The sequence below is a fragment of the Schistocerca cancellata genome, chromosome 3 (assembly GCF_023864275.1).
Source record: "Schistocerca cancellata isolate TAMUIC-IGC-003103 chromosome 3, iqSchCanc2.1, whole genome shotgun sequence".
In the NCBI taxonomy this organism is placed as follows: Eukaryota; Metazoa; Arthropoda; class Insecta; order Orthoptera; family Acrididae; genus Schistocerca; species Schistocerca cancellata.
In genome coordinates, this window is record NC_064628.1 from 394603258 (window position 1) to 394623186 (window position 19929).

Genomic DNA, 19929 nt, shown 5'->3' on the forward strand with positions numbered 1-19929 from the left:
TGTTCTGTGGCGCTCCTCCACCACTTTGTGCACACTGCGCCCAAGTTTTTACTGCCCGCCAGTTGCTTACGGAATGTCCATTTTGTAACCATATACGTTCCCGCTTCGGTTGGCCGTCAGAGTTATCGGCCGTTTTAGCGAACGACGCACGGGCTGTCGACCGCGTTTTACTTTTAATCCGTTGTAGCAATATGACGAAGGCCATTTGAATTTCAGTTCTTGACCTCCGTTTCTCTATGGCATATTTTATAGACATTTCTTCGCGTCCTTGTTTTTACTTGTCTTCTCTTCCGTCGATTGGGATTGACTTGTAGTCGTTTTTAACTCCTCTCTTTGTCTTCGTGTTTCACAGTTTTGACATGGGCCCGTATGACGCTACTTCTTTTTGCGCTCTAAAACAAAACAAACAAACCACTACTCTGCAGTTAACACTTCCAGTTCCAACTTCTGACAGCAAGCGGGGTGTCGCGTAGTTGCCAGCGCGTACTGAGCGACGCATGCGCCACTGAAAAAGCCAGAATGAAATACTCATAAATTCCCGCTATCTCGTAAACAGTCTAAAATATCGAAACAGGATTTTGCCAAATGATAATACGCAAAGAGGAGACTATTTTACCATGTGATTAATATGTTAAATTTCCGTATCTACCGCGGTATTCGAGCAACTGCAGATTTTTTTTCCGTGAAATAATGTAATTTTTAAGGTCTATCTATAGCTGGTGAAACGAGAATTTCTGTTGGTTTTGCAACAATGTCAAGTTACACCTTGAGCTTTCTTCTGAGAATAGGATTTATCATAAACTACTGACCTGTCTTGTCCTCAGTTTCTTGCGTAATATTATATTGTTTCGGGATTCTGTCGCAGTTTTTTTTCAACTGCGTAAGAATATTGGTGAAACTCGCTTGTGTTCTGACAAAAGAAGCAGATTTTAACATGCCTACAAGAAAAGTTACTTATTGCTCAAAATACGTCACAGTACTTTACGAATCCCTCTTCTCAACTACCTTCTCGGTATGGCTGACAATTAGAGACCAGTCCTGTGGCGAAACATTTGCAATGGCTTCTTTTGTCAGCATTCAAAACATTTTGAGCGTAAATTTATTGTTGTTTCTTGCCTCATTACTTTTGATCTTGGCTCATTTTTTCTCTGTCGGATTTAAATGAGCGTGATACGATGAAAGCGTGATTAAACTATGCACTTCAGTGTTAGTTAGTTCTCGACCTCGTAGCGTGCAATGCTTGGCTTGTTCACCACATTAACTCTGCCTTATACTTGCAGAGTTCAACTTCATTCAGTGGAGCATTCTTTCTACCCAGAGCAAAATATCTACTTTCCTCCATTGTATTGTTGGAGCTTTATCCACCACAACAGAGTCCTATGCGCATTGTCCATTTCTATTGTCAAATCGGAGGAATATATTCTGCAGCAGAACATTATATTCACAGCAGCGAACGCCAGACGACAACTTTTGATGCGAACCTCGTCGTCGGATCTGTTGCACTTTTATTCTTAATGCAACACCAACACAAAACGCTTTTTCACAATACCTGACGAATGCAGAACGCTTCAGCGCCAGAAAATACCGCTCTACAACGAGAGCTGACGGATGCAGATACGTATCTAAAGCGCGACACCGCGTAGTACTGTTTATCCAAGGCGTGACAACAGAGGCGCTTTACCAACAGAACTGCAGGCGGCGTGGTGGGGAAAGCTGGCTTGCCACTGGTGTTACCTGAGCAGTGGCGTCATACCCCCTCCGTTGAGCCAAACGTCGAAAGTTGCAATTAATTTTAAACGCACCTTTCCGTCAGAGCTCTCATTTCTCTATTTTATTACGATGCTCATTTCTTCCTATGTAGGTGACCACCAACAAAATGCTTTCGCATTCGGAGGAGAATATTGGTCATTGTAATTTTGTAAAACGGTCTCACCGCAACGAAGAAGCCCCTGATTTAATGACTGCCGCTTCGATTCGCGTATCATATCGTGACACACTCACCCCTATTTCGTGACAATACAAAATGAGCTCCCCGTCTTTCAACTTCTTCGATGTCCTCCGTCAGTACTATCCGATGCGGATGCCACACGGCACAGCAATAGTTCGGAAGACAAGCGTAGTATAGTGAGCCTCTTCAGAAAATTTCTTGCTTCTTCTAAGTACAGTCTCTGGTTCATCTTCCTCGCAACATTTTCCATACCACCGTTCCAATTTAAGTTGCTCGTTATTGCAATCCCTCAGTATTAATAGCTTCGACAACCTTCAAAGTCGCGTGATTTATCGTGTACCCGTAATTTGGTGGAATTCTTTTAGTAATCATGTCGGGAATCTGACCTTTTTTTGTTCTTCAGGGTCAAGTGGTGCAACTTTACGCAATTTAAAAGATATCTTGTCTAAATAACAGTGCAGTTAGTTTCGATTTCCTGACGACATTAATTGACCGCACATGCCACAAGCTGGCCGCAGGTGATGCTCCAAAAACGAACAGTAATACTGTGCGTTGACGGTCTTTGCGAAAGAAGCGGTGACACTTTCTACGCGACTCACCCATCATTTTGCACGACAAAGCGCGGGCGCATACAGCGCAAGCTGTGGCTGCTCTGTTCTGTCAATGGGACTGGGAAGTACTGTATCATCCACCACACTCCCCGACCGTAAGTCCTTGTGACTTTGATTTGATTCGCCGGCCGCTGTGGCCGAGCGGTTCTAGGCGCTTCAGTCTGGAACCGCGCTGCTGCTATGGTCGCAGGTTCGAATCCTGCCTCGGGCGTGGATGTGTGTGATGTCCTTAGGTTAGTTAGGTTTCAGTAGTTCTAAGTTCTAGGGGACTGATGATCTCAGATGTTAAGTCCCATAGTGCTCAGAGCCATTTGAACCATTTTTGTGTTCAGTTTTTGACGGGTTATCCAGTGGGCAACCTTATTTTTCTGAGGGAGGAGCGATGGGCGTTTTCCCTTGTCAGTAGCGGACGTAATCCAGTCATTAAGAGATACAATCTTACTTCAGAGTCAACACATTAAGTCGAGTATTGAATTTTGAAACTGCGTGTAGCAGGTGTAGAAGTATGAAACCGGAATTTGATTGCAATAATTAAACGTCTGCTGTTCGAAACTGATAAACAATATGCCGTTCAAAATAATCTCCATTGCTGTTTATACATTTATCCCACCTCTTCGGCAGGCTTTGAATGCCACGACAAAAAAACAGTTCTTCTTTTGAACCGAACCAGTCAGCGAACCATTTTCATACCAATTGAAGCGTTCTTCAGCGAGAGCGCGTCCTAGGGCGCGTGGCAGTGACTCAAATAGATGATAATCGGACGGAGCCAACTGAAGAATGAGGCGCAGGCCCTAGTGTTTCACAGCTGAACGCCTCGATCGTTCCCTTGACCCGCTTTGCTGTGAGTTATAAGGCGTTACCACGGATCAATATGACTTCGTGTTGCCTTTTTCAATATTCCGGTCGTTTTTCACGTATTGCTCGATTTAAATCGATCATTTGCTGTTGGTAGCGATCAGTGTTAACGGTTTCACCAGGTTTTAGCAGCTCATAATAGATGACACCCTTCTAATCCCACCAAACACAGAGCATTGTCTTCTTTCAAAAGCGATTTGGTCTTGCAGTGGATGTCGATGGTTTGCCTGGATTCACCCGTGATTCTCAGAATATATCCATTTTTCATCACCTGTCACTATTCGACGAAGAAACGAGTTTCTTTTGTATCTGGCGAGCAGCATCTCTCAAGTGGTCTTTCGATTTGCTTGCTGTCTTTTATTCAGTTCATGTGGAACCCGTTTTCCCACTTTCTGCATCTTTCCCGTAGCTTTCAATCTAAGAGAAACGGCTTTCTGCGTCACATTCAGTTGTTCCGCGAGTTCCTGTTGAGTCTGAGTATCACCTTCATTCATTAAGGCCTGCAAATCGTTGTCTTCGAACTTTTTCGGTGGTTTCTCGCGATCGTCGTTTCTTGCGTCAAAGTCACCACTTTTGAATTTTTTGAACCAGACCAAACATTGCGTTTTCCCGAGAGCATGTTCGCCGAAAGCTTCGACAAGCGTTCGATGCGATTCTGCAGCAGCTTTCTTCAAACAATACCAGGAAACCAATGCTGTCCGCTAATCGTAGTCCGTAGGCACAAAACTCGACATGTTCACGGGTTTGAAATAGATACCAGTGTATGGAACTTGGGTTACTGTGTGTTGACATTCGTCGTCAGCCGTTACAGGAAGCAGATGGCGCTGCAGACGCGGTCTCAAGGGCCCTACACTGACGGATAGCACCATCTATAGGGGAAATTCCGGTTTCATACTTAAGCAACTGGTACGGCGTGATGCAACGGGACTCAGGCGCGCATATTGTCTTCACTATAACCGCCCACTATCTGAAAACGAGAGCACATAGAGAACTCCCAACAACTTTTAAATATAATTTAAAACCATTTCGAAACTTTTGTCCGCAGACACCCCAAGAAAATAATGAGACGAAATAACTTCCTCGCTATTTTACCGCTGCAGTAAAACATCAACAACAGGCGTTTTAATTTATTACTTATACACTACCAACTCTATTCGCAGACCATTTTGAAGACAGTATCCACATGTAGCATTAAACGTGCCTGCAAAATTCTGTCATGTAAGACTCACAGTTCAGGAGATATGAAGTCATAAAAATTGAGATAAGTGGAAAAACTACTTTTTGCACAAAGCTGTGTGCAAATTACCCAGAGTAGAGTGACCCAGTCTTTGGCAATGATAGCACTTTGCGGCTTGCAACAAACCTTAAACTTATTTTCATTACCTTAACTTTTGCTTGGTTTATGCGTGAATAATACGAAATTAATATAACCAACATAGATAAGGTGTTGCGTCTTCAACCATGAATGTTCTACACTGAAGCGCCAAAGAAACTGGTATAGGCATGCATATTCAAATACAGAGATATGTAAACCGGCAGAATACGGCGCTGAGGTCGGCAACGCCTGTATAAGACAAGTGTCTGGCGCAGTTGTTAGATGGCTACTGCTGCTACAATGCCAGGTTATGAAGATTTAAATGAGTTTCAACATGGTGTTATAGTCAGCGCACGTGCTGTGGGACACAGCGTCTCCGAGGAAGCGATAAAGTGGGGATTTTCCAGTACGATCAATTCACGAGTGTACCGTGAATGTCAGGAATCCGATAAAGCATCATAACTAAGACATCGCTGCGGCCGGAAAAAGATCCTGCAAGAACGGGCTCAACGACGACTGAAGAGAATCGTTCGACGTGACAGAAATGCAACCCTTCCGCAAATTGCTGCAGATTTCAATGCGAGGCCATCAACAAGTGTCAGCGTGCGAACCATTCAGTGTAACATCAGCGATATGGGTTTAGTACTGTACCCTAGCTGACTGCACGACACGAAGCTTTACGCCTCGTCTGGGCCCGTAATCACCGCCATTGAACTGTTGATGACTGGAAACGTGTTGCCTGGTCGGACAAGTATCTTTTCAAATTGTCTCGAGCGGATGGACGTGTTCAGGTATAGAGACAACCTCCTGCATCCATAGACCCTGCATGTCAGCAGGGACTGTTCAAGCTGGTGGCAGTTCTGTAATGGTGTGGGGAGAGTGCAGTTGGAGTGATATGGTACTCCTTGTACGTCGAGATACGACTGTGACAGGTGACACGTATGTAAGCATCCTGGCTGATCAACTGCATCCATTCGTATCCATTGCGCATCTCGACGGTCTTGGACGGTTCCAACAGGACAATGCGACACACAGCACGTCTAGAATTGCTACAGAATGGCTCGAGGAATAACACTCTTCTGAGTTTAAACAGTTCAGATGGGCACCCAACTCCCCAGACATGAACATCATTGAGATCTGGGATGCCTTGTGTTGTGGCGTAGCAAGACAGCCACGCCACTCGGAGGTAGCCGAAAGGCACGCGTACACACACGCCGGCTGGTGTGAGTTCTGGAACAGGATACTTAATTAATGCTATAAGAAAAGTATGCAGCTCCTTGAATACTTAACTTTAATTCATCCTTGTGGTACATCGCTATTGACGATACAAATGAGACTATCTCCAGATACGGTTAATTACAATCACTGTAAGGCTAATGACGCCTTGCTATGTCGTAGCCATGGACTTAGCTGAAGGCTATTCTAACTGTCTCTCGGCAAATGAGAGTAAGGCTTCGTCAGTGTAGTCGCTAGCAAAGTCGTCGTACAACTGGGGCGAGTGCTAGTCCGTCTTTCTAGCCTGCCATGTGGTGGCGCTAGGTCTGCAAGTATTGACAGTGGCGACACGCGGGTCCGACACGTACTGATGGACCGCGGCCGATTTAAGCTACCACCTAGCAAGTGTGGTGTCTGGCGGTGACACCACACCTTGCAACGTGCTGTTCAGAAGAGATCTCCGCCTCCTCGCACTCATACGGATTTATGGACAGCCCTGCTAGATTCATGGTGTCAGTTCCCTCCAGCACTATTTCACGCATTTTCGTGTCCATGTCACGTTACGTTGCGGTGCTTCTGCGTACTTGCGGGGCCCTACACGATATTACGCAGGTGTGCCAGTTTCTTTGGCTCAGTCTATATGCTTAGCGAGAAATATGTAAGACATTAACTTATCTGTAAAGTAGTCAGACGTTCGGAAGTGTTTTTATACATTGGAGTAGAATTCTTTAAAGTATCGGGCGTGCTAGGGTTACTGTTTCTTTCAACAGTTGGGTAATGTTTGTATTCACATATAGCAGTACGGATAGTATATAAATAAAGCAGATGGCGTATAGCCTCTTCTGGTTGCAAGAAGCAGCGCACGTTTGAACTCGCACTGCGGAGAGGTTGTGATAAATTTGTCAGCGGCAGCTGTACGTGCACGCGGCGCGTGCAGGTTTGTGTGTGCGGCAGCGCGGATCTGAAAGCGTTTAGACGCAGAAAACGGGGTCGCCGGTGTGCTGTGCGGAGCATCGGTCTTTTCTTTTTTTTTTTTTGTTGCGCTCGGAGAAGTCTGAACGGGCGGCGGCATCAGCGTAGACGTGAAAAGAATCAGGCGGCAGCCAGCGAGCAGCGGGTCCTCTGGTGAATACAGACGGCTGCGGCGTGTGGCGTCTCTGAAAGGAAAGGAGGCGCTAGAAAGCGGCGCGGGCCCCGCCTCTCTCTCTCTCTCTCTCTCTCTCTCTCTCTCTCTCTCTCTCTGCTCTTACTTCCGGCAGCGGCCGCGGCCAGCAGGAAGCGACCGACCTGCCGCGGATGCCGCGCGTACCTGCCACAGGCCGCACCACGGCAAGGCGAGACCGAGCATAGGAGGAGTCCCGAGTTCAACAAAGGCCGCCCCACGGGCAGCCGCACAGACGCCGGCATGGAGCAGAGTGACAGGTGAACGAGTCGAAAACGACAGGGCCGGATGGAATACCAGTTCGGAGTACACTGCCGCAACAACTCTACGCGAGGCCATGAGAGGTTGGTGTATGTTGTTGGACGAGACAAAACACAGGTCAGGGTTGTATTCTTGTCTTCAGGCAGCTGATCTAAACGTAAATCGAACCTTAGCATCGAATACATGGTATAAGTATTCGTCTTCTGCCCGTTTTGCTAATGCTTCTCCATTTTCATCATTGTCTTTATACTTCCACTGTTCATGATGACTATTGAAATCCCCAACGTATACAGCAGGATGTGGTTGAGTTTGAAGAACGTGGGCTGGCCAAGGTGTAGCAGGTGGCTTATAAGTATTGGAGACGGTAATGCTTCCGATTTTCGGATTTTTGTGACAACATTATGAATATCTTCGTTGGTGGATGTAGAAATTAAATGGCTCTGAGCACTATGGGACTTAACATCTGTGGTCATCAGTCCCCTAGAACTCAGAACTACTTAAACCTAACTAACCTAAGGACATCACACACATCCATGCCCGAGGCAGGATTCGAACCTGCGACCGTAGCAGTCGCGCGGTTCCGGACTGAGCGCCTAGAACCGCTAGACCACCGCGGCCGGCTGTAGAAATTAGGAAAGCGTTTTCAATATCTTGTTTGACATATGTGGCTACTCCATAAGCCCTATGATAGGCCGCTCCCAACAGCTCATAGCATGGTATTTAGCCCATAATTCGCGTCCGTAGTATAACACTATGCGTGCACCCTGGGTAACGCTAAATGAACTAGCACATACTGGCAGTCAGATAATCTGAGGATCTCCTGACTATAAGACACTTTCAGAAAGAGTTATGTCACCAGACAGACCAAACGACCCTTCTCAGGTCCCTCTGACCAGGAAACTCGAATCTGTGGTTCGAATTTGTCACATAAACACAGGAGGCATAAGCTATGCTAAGTGCCAGTTTCTATCAAAAATATTAAAAAAATGACAACATTGACTTGGTTGCTGTACAGGAAACCCATTGTGATACAGTGCAACTGGATGCAGTGTCGCCTGCTAACCGAGGTTGGCTAGGTTGATCGCGCCTGTGAAAGCTGTTGCTACCGACTGAAGCAGTTCAACTTATATCGATACAGCTACTTCCTTTCACCCACCACGCCTTCAGTGTTCGTAGATTGAAAAATTAATATAAACTGTCCAGTGACATTGTGACCACTTGTCAGAAGCGTGAATAACCACTTTTTGGAGCGCTGTCCAGGAAGAGAGTGAGTGAGGATCTGGAAGATGCGGAGCCATGTCGACTCCAGTGCCACGGCCAGCTGCGCTAAGTTTCTCCGTTGAGGATCCGTGGCGCGAGACAGCCAGACCAAGGTGGCGCCCATAGATTCTCGATTGGACTTAAATCTGGTGAGTCTGGTGGTCAGGGGAGAACAATAAACTCATCTTGGTGCTCCTCGAACCACGCGCGTGCGCGGCGAGCTGTGTGAGACGTTGCATTGTCCTCCTGGAAGATGCCGTAGTGCTGAGGAAAAACAATCCGCATGTAGGGGTGGACATGGTCCCAGTGATGGATGCGTACAGGTGTTGACCCACTGTGCCTTCCAGAATAACAAGATCACACAGGCAACGCTACGAAAACATTCCCCAGACCGTAACGCTTCCTTGTTGTTTGCTTTGGGTCGTTTCATGCCGTACACAGCAAAGGCCATCAGGCTGATAGAGCACAAAATGTAATGCATCTGAAAAGTCCACCTGACGCCACTCACTGGACGTCCAGATACTGTCCTGGCGTGGAAATTCCAGCCTTCGCCGCCGTTGAACAGCAGACAGCGTGAATGCATGAACCAGGCGCCCACACGCAGCAGTGTTCGATGAACGGTCGTTAAGGAGACACTGTTAGTAGCCCCTTAGTTCATCTCGGCGGTCAGTCGCTCAACAGTTGCACGTCTATTCACCCGTACACATCTCAGCTGCCATCGTTCACCCCTGTCATCAATGGCCCGTGTTGCTTCGGCACCGATTTTCGATTGCGCCATTTTGACATGCACGGTATACCGTAACCACGGCGGCACGCGAACAGTTTACTATCCTAATCGTTCCGGAAATGCTTCCAGTCTTGGTCCGAAAGCTAATGATCATGTCCTTTTAGAAGTGAGATAAGTCGCTCCGTTTCCGTAGTACAACGACTCCACTGTTTTCTGGGCCTTCCCCCACATGCTTTATATACCCTCCACTACTATTGCTGCCAATCTGTTGTGTGTGAGTGGATGTTGACGTCGAAAATAGACAGTGCTCACAAAAATGAAACTGGACCGTTTATAGAGCCACTGTGACTGCTGAATTTGGTTGCACACAACATAACATTTTATTACAAATTGTCACTAACACGGAACACAAGTTGCGATTTTGGCCTCTACAAACGCGATCTGAGCCATGTAAAAGGATTTATGTTCCAAGTTTCTGAAGTTGATATGCTATCAGTGATCAAAAAGCGGCCGACGAAGGAGATAGTCAATGCCGTCGAAAAGCTCTTAGTTTTAAAGCCAGCGTCTCACAACTGGAACACCGAAGCCCCGGATGCCGCCATGAATAACGCTGAAGCCATGCGCGACGATAAATTTGCCTGGCGCGTTATCTGGTGCTACAAGATATCCTAATATATGGTATTATGGAAAGTATTCTATGCCTTGCACTTTCATGGTTTGTAGACCATGAATGTCGATGTTGAATGGTTGCCAGTGGCTTCCACTTTTATTCCCAAAGAAACTATTCTAAGCACCTCATAAGACAGATGATTTTCGTCATCTAGCAGTAATCATGTTACAGAAAGGTTTATACGACATCCAAAACCCTGTCTGAAACGGATGACTGCACTTCTTGTACCCAGATAAAAAGATTGACTACAGCGCAGCTGCACTTTTTCGTAATTACTTTCTTTGTTTCCGATATTTTGAAGTGTGACTTGCAAAATTTAATGTTAACGACACGATTTTTCGTGGTCATAAAATACAGCATATATGTACAGGAAAGTACCTCTGACGTTGTCTTTCAGCGCAAGACGTGAAGATTTTTTATTTTTGGTAACCACGTGGTAGCAGACGAAATCAGTGGGCCGTTCGATGTATTATATCCAAGGCGCACTATGTAGCGGCGGCTGGGGCTGGTGCGCCAATGGAAGATGGCCACCATGACGTCACTAACCGTTCCTATCACCCCACAACCTCATTCAGCATTGCCACATTCATGACGAAGTAAAGTTGCACTGTGGCGGAAGTGGGTCATTTCTGCTATGTAAAAAGTAAATACATTGTTACCAAGAAAACGACGGAAACGACTTCCTCCATTTTATAAAATGAATCTTAACGATCAGCTGTTTATTTGTCCTGTTAGTGATGTACCGGTTTTGGTTATTAACCGTCATGCAGGAGTAGGGTACAACATATTAGTTAAAAGCAACACATCTGTTGTACCCTACATCCTGTATGACGGTTAATAACCAAAACCGGTACATCACTAACAGGACAAATAAACAGCTGATCGTTAAGATTCATTTTGTAAGATACATTACGGCTGTTGAACCTCACCTCATGGAAACATTAAGACTTCCACCATGACCAGATCAGGCCACTTCTCGGAGATAAAATGGCTTGCAGAAGTGCTCTGTCGGTATTTAGCGAACAACATTGTCTCTGTTATTTGTGTAACGTGTAGGACATTCTCAAATGTTAGGTAAATGTAAAATTAGCAGACGGCCTCTGCTGGTGTTCGAAAAACAAAAATGGCGGTGTGTTGCTTCTGTGTAACCATGATTTTATCACGTACACTATATACGGCAGTTGGAAAGCCGGGCTGTGCGAAGTACACGTCTTTAGTGCAGTGGAAGGACCAATTGGGCAATTACACGGTGCTTTCCTTTACCGTATCCATTTAAGTGTACCGGCGCCTCTCTTTTCTGCACACAATTTACATATCTCTACGTCTGTTTTTAAAGAAAATCGTGTCATGAAATTTACCCTTTAACGATATGTTTAAAATTTTTTGTGGCCTCCTTTAAGTGAATTTGTGTTTGTGTTTCAGAACTGAAGCCTGGAGCGTTCGAACGCTTTGAAGGAATTCACCGCGAGTCTGAAGACGCCGTCCATTGACAAGGTAAAAACACCATGGTCTGATCGTGACTGTTGAGACAGATAGCAAGTGAACAGTCTTTGAATTTCAGTATCTGCGCAGAAAAAATACTTTGGCTGGGTATAGTACCAAGGACGTTCGAATTGCACAAAATTCGTGTGGCGATCCTAAATCACTATAAGAGAATAATAGTTGTGGGCGGGTGACTGCTGATCTGCTCGCTAGTTCTCCTTCAACTGCGGTTAGTCGCTGCTGACTCAGACGTCAACAGAACAGTAAGTTAAAACTTTGAGGTCTCAACATCACATTTAGTGTTTCACGAGTGTGTCGGAAGCAGTAGTGGTTGACTTGAAAAAAGAGACAGCATTGGTCGTATATTTTTTACTATCGCAAAATCGATTTTCTGTCACTGAGTGACCATCTTCAGTGCTATATTGTATAACTTAAATTAGGATGCACTGTTGTCACTAAGCTTACGGCAATCACATAGACTCTATGTGATTGCCGTAAGCTTAGTGACAACAGTGCATCCTAATTTAAGTTATACAATACAGCACTGAAGATGGTCACTCAGTGACAGAAAATCGATTTTGCGATAGTAAAAAATATACGACCAATGCTGTCTCTTTTTTCAAGTATACCTGTTATCTGGTCGTAGTGCACAAGACAACATGGAGTCGCCAATCAGTAGTGGTTGAGGTTAAGAGCGGGAAACCTCTCCTCAGTGTAAGTGTAATGGGCGTGTCAGCAGCAGCGCATGCAGGTGGTCTTCCGGCAGAAGCTGGTAGCATAGGCGATACACCCACTGGTTATGAAGTTCCTTTCCCTGTAGGTAACGTTCAGTACCTTCTCTGTCAGTTGTTAAGTATGCAGTAAGCAAATGAATTTAACAATATCGTCGACTATGTCAACAGTATTTTGTATTTCTGTGCTTAAGATTCGCTCGTACGACAGTTCTTCGTGCTCCTACTATTGAAGTATGATTTGTCAGCATATAACTCTGGTGCTTTCCGTTAGTTTTTATCAGAATGGGTGAAAGTGGATGAGCTTCATAATGTAGAGTAACAGAAGCTAAAGTTTTGCCTAAGCACTTGTATCAGGGGTGCATAAAGTGAAGACCCACATATTGCACCAACGCTTTGTTTTCTTTAAGCAACAACGTTAATGTTTACAAACTTACAAATTGCCATCAACCCGTCCTTGTTACCACATAAACCTTGGCAGTTTTTGAATGCAGAGCGAGAATGGAAAGGGCAAATAATGTGAGTGCGTTTCTCGTCTGTGCTTCTAGAGCAGTCATCAGCTATTTTTTGTGAAATCATCGACGTCTGGAGTTTTCATTGTTGACGATAAGTTTAGTTACCTCCCTTACGAATTTCGCAACAGTGGCAACCCCAACACGAAAAGTAAACTCTAGGCTTGTAAGTGAATGACCAGTAGACATATATCTGGAAAAAAAATCGGAATTCAGTTACGTAAATGCATTGTTTCCAATTTATCGTGTGGACATACAGTGTGGTTTTCAAGAATTAAGAAATTTTCAAGAATTAAGAAATTTTCAAGAATTAAGAAATTTCAAGAATTAAGAAATTTTAATCGAAAAAGGTTTTGTTTTCAATGTTTGCAGCAGGAAATAAATGTAAAAGCATACATGATGAACTTAAGAGTACCTCCATTTCGGTGGAAATGCAAAGCAAATACCCTGCTCAGCATTCACACCTAACCCTCCAGGTGTCAGACACTCAGATCGGTACCAAAGGTTGTATGTCAATAGTGTGTCAACCAGAACTCCGATTTAGTTCGTCGTATATGCTGTTGTCCAGTAGAAAATGCGTGAACGGTAATTTGCTTTCCAGGCAGGAAAGCGTGCCGGTCCCCGGCACGAATCCGCCCGGCGGATTAGTGTCGAAGTCTGGTGTGCCGGCCAGTCTGCGGATGGTTTTTAAGGCGGTTTTCCATCTGCCTCGGCGAATGCGGGCAGGTTCCCCTTATTCCGCCTCAGTTACGCTATGTCGGCAACTGCTGCACAAACACTGTCTCCACGTACGCGTACACCATAATTACTCTACGACGCAAACATTGGGGTCACACTCGTCTGGTGTGAGACTTTCCCGTAGGGTCCACTGGGGCCGAACCGTACAATAACGCTGTTGTTCGGCGTGGGGCGGCGGTGGGGTGAGTGGACTGCTGTAGCATGTTGTGGGGTTGTTTACCACTGCGGGCTACGGCGGGGAAGAAGCCTCTCCTTCGTCCCCAGTTCCATACAGTACAATACAACACAACACAACAGCAGAACGACAGAAAATGGCTAAATGGTTCAAATGGCTCTGAGCACTATGCGACTTAACATCTGAGGTCATCAGTCGCCTAGAACTTAGAACTAATTAAACCTAACTAACCTAAGGACAGCACACACATAAATTCCCGAGGCAGGATTCGAACCTGCGACCGTAGCGGTCGCTTGGTTCCAGACTGTAGCGCCTAGAACCGCACGGCCACTCCGGCCGGCAGAACGACAGAGAACAGGAAAAGCGTATCTGTGCATCACTGTTTTGCAGCCGTCGCGAGGGTGAGTTGGTAGAGCGTGATATCGTCGTACCGAAGGTCCTACGTTCAGACCACACTATTCACAAGTTATTTAAAATTGTTTAGGCGTGAAACTGCTATATGGGAGAACATTTTCCTGCCACTTGAAGGACTTTTCGGAGTTTATAGCAATGTTCGTTTTGGCATTCTGTTTTCGCTTCGTTAGTTGAAAGTAGCAAACCTATAGATTAAATGAAACAGTGGAAACTTCAGGTGCGAATATCAGCAATGTAGGAAAAAAGACAGATCACTACTTACCGTAAGGAAGACACGTATAGCTGCAGACATGCACAACTAAAAGACACCTTTAATTATGCCTGTCTGCAGCTTGACGGTAAGTAGCAATCTATCTTTTCCTACATTGTTGACAAATCTGTAGAGTACATTTGTGTAGATAGGTGTGGTGTTATGTCGGATATGTGCGACAGAATAGACACCACTCGTGACGAAGTAGCTAGTGCATTTATAGTTTTACAGAATAAACGTAGGCCAGCCACGGTGGCCGAGCGGTTCTAGGCGCTGCAGTCCGGAACCGCACGACCGCTACGGTCCCAGGTTCGAATCCTGCCTCGGGCATGGATGTGTGTGATGTCCCTAGGTTAGTTAGGTTTAAGTAATTCTAAGTTCTAGGGGACTGATGACCTCAGATGTTAAGTCCCATAGTGCTTAGAGCCATTTGAAACATTTCAGTTGATACTCTGTCGACATGCAACGTTTAGTGCCGATCTGAGTCGATTGACACCTGGAGGTTTGGGTGTCAGCTCCATGCTGTTATCAAAGCTCCGTCACGAACACCTGACAGAAACTAAGAGCTACTTTTTGGTGTACTCGCAGCTGCAACTTGAACATGGCTCAAGTTGTAGGAGGGACGGAGCAGAAGCGCGTAATGTTTTAAGTCACTCCGGGGGCCTCGTAGGGTGGGTTAAATCAGGGCCAGCCAGACGCTGCACGCTGTGCAAAAGTGCGGATGTGGTGCCACAGGTGCGCACACCTCAGCCAGGGGGCAGAGCGGAGCAGCAACGCCTGTTACTACTAGACACGTACACCAAATGAGCGGCGGCGGTTCTGCTTCGTTGTTTACGCGGTTACCAGGAGGAACGAAGCACCCCTGTCTTGGTTCCCTATAGTGGCTGTAGCCTTACGCGAGACGCACTGAGAAATGGCGAGTGTTGAAAATGCAAAGCACGGCGGATCTGTTTCCTCAGTCCTTTAAACACGACTGGTAACTGCAGGTCTTCTTTACAGCAGTGGCTGAAAACTTAGTGTTTGCTGTGCCGCCGGACAATAGGCAGCCAACGCAGGTTCACGATTGAGAGGCACAACAACTCATTTCATAAAGACGAGTCTAGTGTTCTGAACGCTGAAGAACGGCAAGCCAAATTAAGTGCCCTTAAGAAAATGGATGAGTAATGATAATTGATACCTCTTGAATTCTTCATTTCTTGTATTACATTCGTGTCCATTTTACTGTACTACCTACTGTTCTCAATTTTACAGAATGCATTACGAATACCAGGATCCGTGAAACCTTTTTCCGAAGGGGAGCGTGGGAAGAACCTCTCTCATTGATGCTGCAGAACTTTGGTGTCCCACGAACGTTAGCAGGTTTCGAGAAATCGGCCTTTCCAAACAAACAGTGAAACGACGTGTAAGTGTTACGGTCGGTAAGTGTTACGGCCGGCGATGTACACAGGCAGTTAATAAATAAGGCTAAGGAAATCTTGCTGTCCCTGTTGTGTTGGATGAAGCAACAGATCTTAACGGTACAGTTCAAGCAGTGACACACACATGAGGTGTCGATAACTCACTGCGTCCAACAGGGACATTTGGACTTACTGCCTTCGTGCGACCGTAGTACAGTTCCTACTTCAGAGAGGAAAGAGTAAACCGAAATTAGGAGACCCTTGCTGCATACCAGACCTTGCATTTTTCGTGCACATTACATCTCACGTGAACAGCCTGAACCTCACTTTGCAAGGTGAAAATAATTTAGTTTCTGAAATGTTAAAAAAAGTAAATGCTTTTGAAAAGGAACTTGCTGTTTGGGAGAGCCAATTATCTTCTGAAAACACATGCACGTTTCTCCACTGTTGCTTTGATCCACGAAAGTGCTGCACTTCAAGAATACGTGTCAATAATCGTAAAAATTAAGGAGCAATTTCGAGCACGATTTTTAGATATTACGAGTGTGTGTCCTTTCAAGCGTTGCTTTCCTCTGCCGTTTTCAGCATCAATTGAAGATGCTCCGAATCATTTAAAGATGGAACTGATCGACCTGTAGTACAATATATGCTTGAATGAAGATCTTTGTAGTACGAGATAAAAAAAAAAGAAAAAAACCTTACTAAAACTTTTCGCAGCTAGAATTTCCACTCCTTCATCACGAAGCTGCGAGAGTTATGTCCATGTTCTGTTCTACTTCTGTGTGTGAAAGATATTTCTTCGTAATGAAAATGAATAAATCAAGGTTTCGATCGAGTATTAGTGGCGAAAATCTTCCAAGCAGCTTGAGTTTATCAATGTGCCGTGCTTTTGTCCCCGAAATTATCATCTCTCACTACCAATGATAAAAATGTTTTGGATTTCTTTCTTTTTCCAATTTAAAACTGTTCTTGACTAACTATGCTTCATCCTGCTCCATATTATACAGCCGAACATTGTTATCTCAAAAATTTGATATGAAACCAGTTGTTGAAGGTATACTCGCAGGGTGACAATTATTGAATATTTGAAATAAAATCGCTATAACTTCTGAACTGTTTGCTTTAGGACGTTCAAACAACACTGTTGGCCGCGGGGCATGATGGGAGTTAGTATGCTCATGCACACGCAGCTTGTTGTTGACTGCCATTTGCACATGGAACTGTCACGGTACAGCGTGCCTGAGCGTATAGAGCTTGTGAAGGTCTACTATGCGAGCAGTAACAGCCCAGCTGCACTCCAATGAAGTTTGCGACCCAGTTCAAGCTGAAAACAACCGCTCCAAGTGTGCTAACAACCAAAAATTTGATTCGAAAGTTTGAGAGAAGGGGCACTGTTCGTGATAAGTTTCAAAATTTCGGTCGTCCAAAAAGGGTGAAAACACTGAAAACACCGGGAAGGCACGCGCTGTGTTAAAACCAGCCCCAGAAAATCGATCAGACGAGCTGCACTACAGGTAGGAATGAAGCGGGAGACACTGCGACAAATTGTTATTTGAAGATTTGCATCTATTCCCATACGAAATTCAAACCCATAAGCTATTAAGCCCTAGGGCCATGTAATAGCAGTTGTGTTTCACCAACACTATTGCCCACGGAATTGACGAACAGGACTTTAATGTGAATATGGCTTGATTTCGAACGAAACCCACTTTCATTTGGATGGGTTCGACAATAAGCAAAATTTGCGCATTTAGGGGACTGAGAATCCGCATTTCGCGATCGAGAAGTCTCTTGACCCTCAACGGCTGACTTTGTGGTGTGCAATGTCCAGTCCCTAATCGGTGCGATATTCCACGATGGCGGGTGACTGCCGAACGATACGTGAAGGTTTTGGAAGATGATTTCATCCCCATTATCCAAAGTGACCCTGATTTCGACAAGATGGGGTTCATGCAAGACTGAACTCGTCCCCGTCGAATTAGGAGAGTCTTTGATGTCCTGTAGGAGCTCTTCGGGACCGCATTCTGGCTCTGGGGTATCCAGAGGCCAGTAGCACCGATTAGCCGCTATATTCTCCGGATCTGAACACATGCGACTCATTTTTGTGGGGCTGTATTAAAGACAAGGTGTACAGCGATAATCCCAAAACCATTGCTCAGGTGAAAATAGCCATTCAGGAGGTCATCGACAGCATCGATGTTCCAACACTTCAGCGGGTCATGCAGAATTTCGCTATTCGTCTGCGCCACATCTTCGTCATGGATGGCAGTCATATCCAATATGTCATAACCTAAATCCGATAACCTAAATCCGAATATCTGTAGTGACTAGTAAATGTTGACTAAGGTGTGTGCGCGCCCTTTTTTGTAAATAATTGTCAGCCTGTACATGCTTAATAAATGTCATTTAATTATTGAAAGACATGATTGATTTTCTTGCAATGAATGGTATTTAGATATTATTTACATTTAATTTCAGGTTATACATAGGCTATACGACAGGGCCTCTCTCTCGATGTCGATTACTATTTGGTGTCGCTTAAGTGTCGGTCTGCAGTAGGCCACCGTTGGCCGACCGACATACAATGCACTTAAAACCAACGACGATTCCCACCCATTATAGCGCCGCCCACTGTGAAAAGAGCACGAGAGTGCGCCAGGCATACAGGCCCAGCCAGTGGGCAAAGCGACAGACCGACATACAATGCACTTAAAACCAACGACGATTCCCACCCATTAAAGCGCCGCCCACTGTGAAAAGAGCACGAGAGTGCGCCAGGCATACAGGCCCAGCCAGTGGGCAAAGCGACATTATGGCCAGGAAGCTGCACATGTGCAGCAGCCCCGGCCCGGGCCTAAATGGCTCGAATCACGGACGAGCACAGATATTGATTTGACACGACATATTCGTTCATTCAACATTTCTGAGCAGTTTTCACTCACAGTGAGGAGGTAAACATTACGACCGGCTGCTTGATAGCGCGATGGCCCACCATTAGAACGCAACAGAGCAGTGCTTCTGCGTGGCATGTATTCGACGAGTCGTTGGTGGTTTTTTCAGATGTATGAGGGGCTGTCAAATGAAAACCTAACAACCGCCACGGCGGGACCGTGGAGTGGTTCGATACAAAAGTAATCACCACACTCGTTAAGATATTTATCCCACTGGAAGACGTGACGATCAGTTCCTGTTTCGTAGGACACGATCAGCTGCTGAGGGATCCAAAACCACACCCACTCTCGAACTTCCTTGTCCGACTGAAACTGACGTCCACGCATTTCTTTCTTCAGGTCGCCAAAGATGTGAAAATTTCACGGTGAAAGATCCGGGCTGTTCAGAGGGTGTTGCAGTGTTTCCGAACCAATTCGCTGAAGCGTAGCCTTCGTCCCAGTTGCAGCGTGGGGGCGGCCGTTATCGTGCAACAGGGTGATTCCATGTCACAGCGGTCCTGGGCGTCTTGACTTCACAGCGCGTCGCAGTTTCTGCGAAGTGTCTTCATAGCGCTTCCCATCGATTGTGGTTCCACTTATCAGGGACTGGACTAGCAGAGGGTCCCTCCATTCAAGGAAGGAGGTCTTCATGACCTTACGCGGTGCCACCATTTCGAGCCCGAGGGCAAACGGCAAAGCCAACAGTGGAAACAGCCCACATCTCCCCCGCAAAAGAAATCCAAAGCTGTTCACACAAGTTCCGGTAACGTCATGACCACCTCCTCATTCTACTGCAGGCGCCCTCTGCCCGTCAGGTTCCTCGAGCGTGGAACCGCAATCAGTGTGCAGCGCAGAAAATGCGGCATAAACTAAAAAAAAAGAAAAAAAACAGGAATACTGCCTGATGGAATCATCCTGCTGCATGCTAACGCCCGCCCCCACATTGCCACAGCGACGAAGGCCATGCATCAGCGATTTGGTTAGAAAACACGGCGACTTCCGCTGTATAGCCAGATCTGTCACCGTGTGATTTTCACATCTTTTGGCGACCTGAAGATGGACATCAGTGGACGCCGCTTGCAGTCGGTCGAGACAGTGCAAGAGTGCTTGCGTTTGTGGATCCGTCAGCGACCGACCGCATTCTACGAAATAGCAATTGATTGTGTCGTGTCCCAGCGGGATAAACCTCGTAACGCGTGTGCTGACTACTTTTGAATGGAACCGTTCCAGGGTTCCGTTGTGGCGGGTTTTCGGTTTTCATTTGACTCGCAAGGTG

General features: G+C 45.8%; 1 long non-coding RNA gene across 1 annotated transcript in view; it reads left to right on the forward strand.

The window, feature by feature from the left end:
• The window catches only part of LOC126175124 (uncharacterized), a 660542-nt gene that overhangs the window by 405100 nt on the left and 235513 nt on the right, over nucleotides 1-19929 (forward strand). Inside the window, exon 2 of the long non-coding RNA XR_007535526.1 lies at nucleotides 11447-11518. This is a non-coding gene — a long non-coding RNA (uncharacterized LOC126175124). The remainder of the gene's footprint in view (nucleotides 1-11446; nucleotides 11519-19929) is intronic.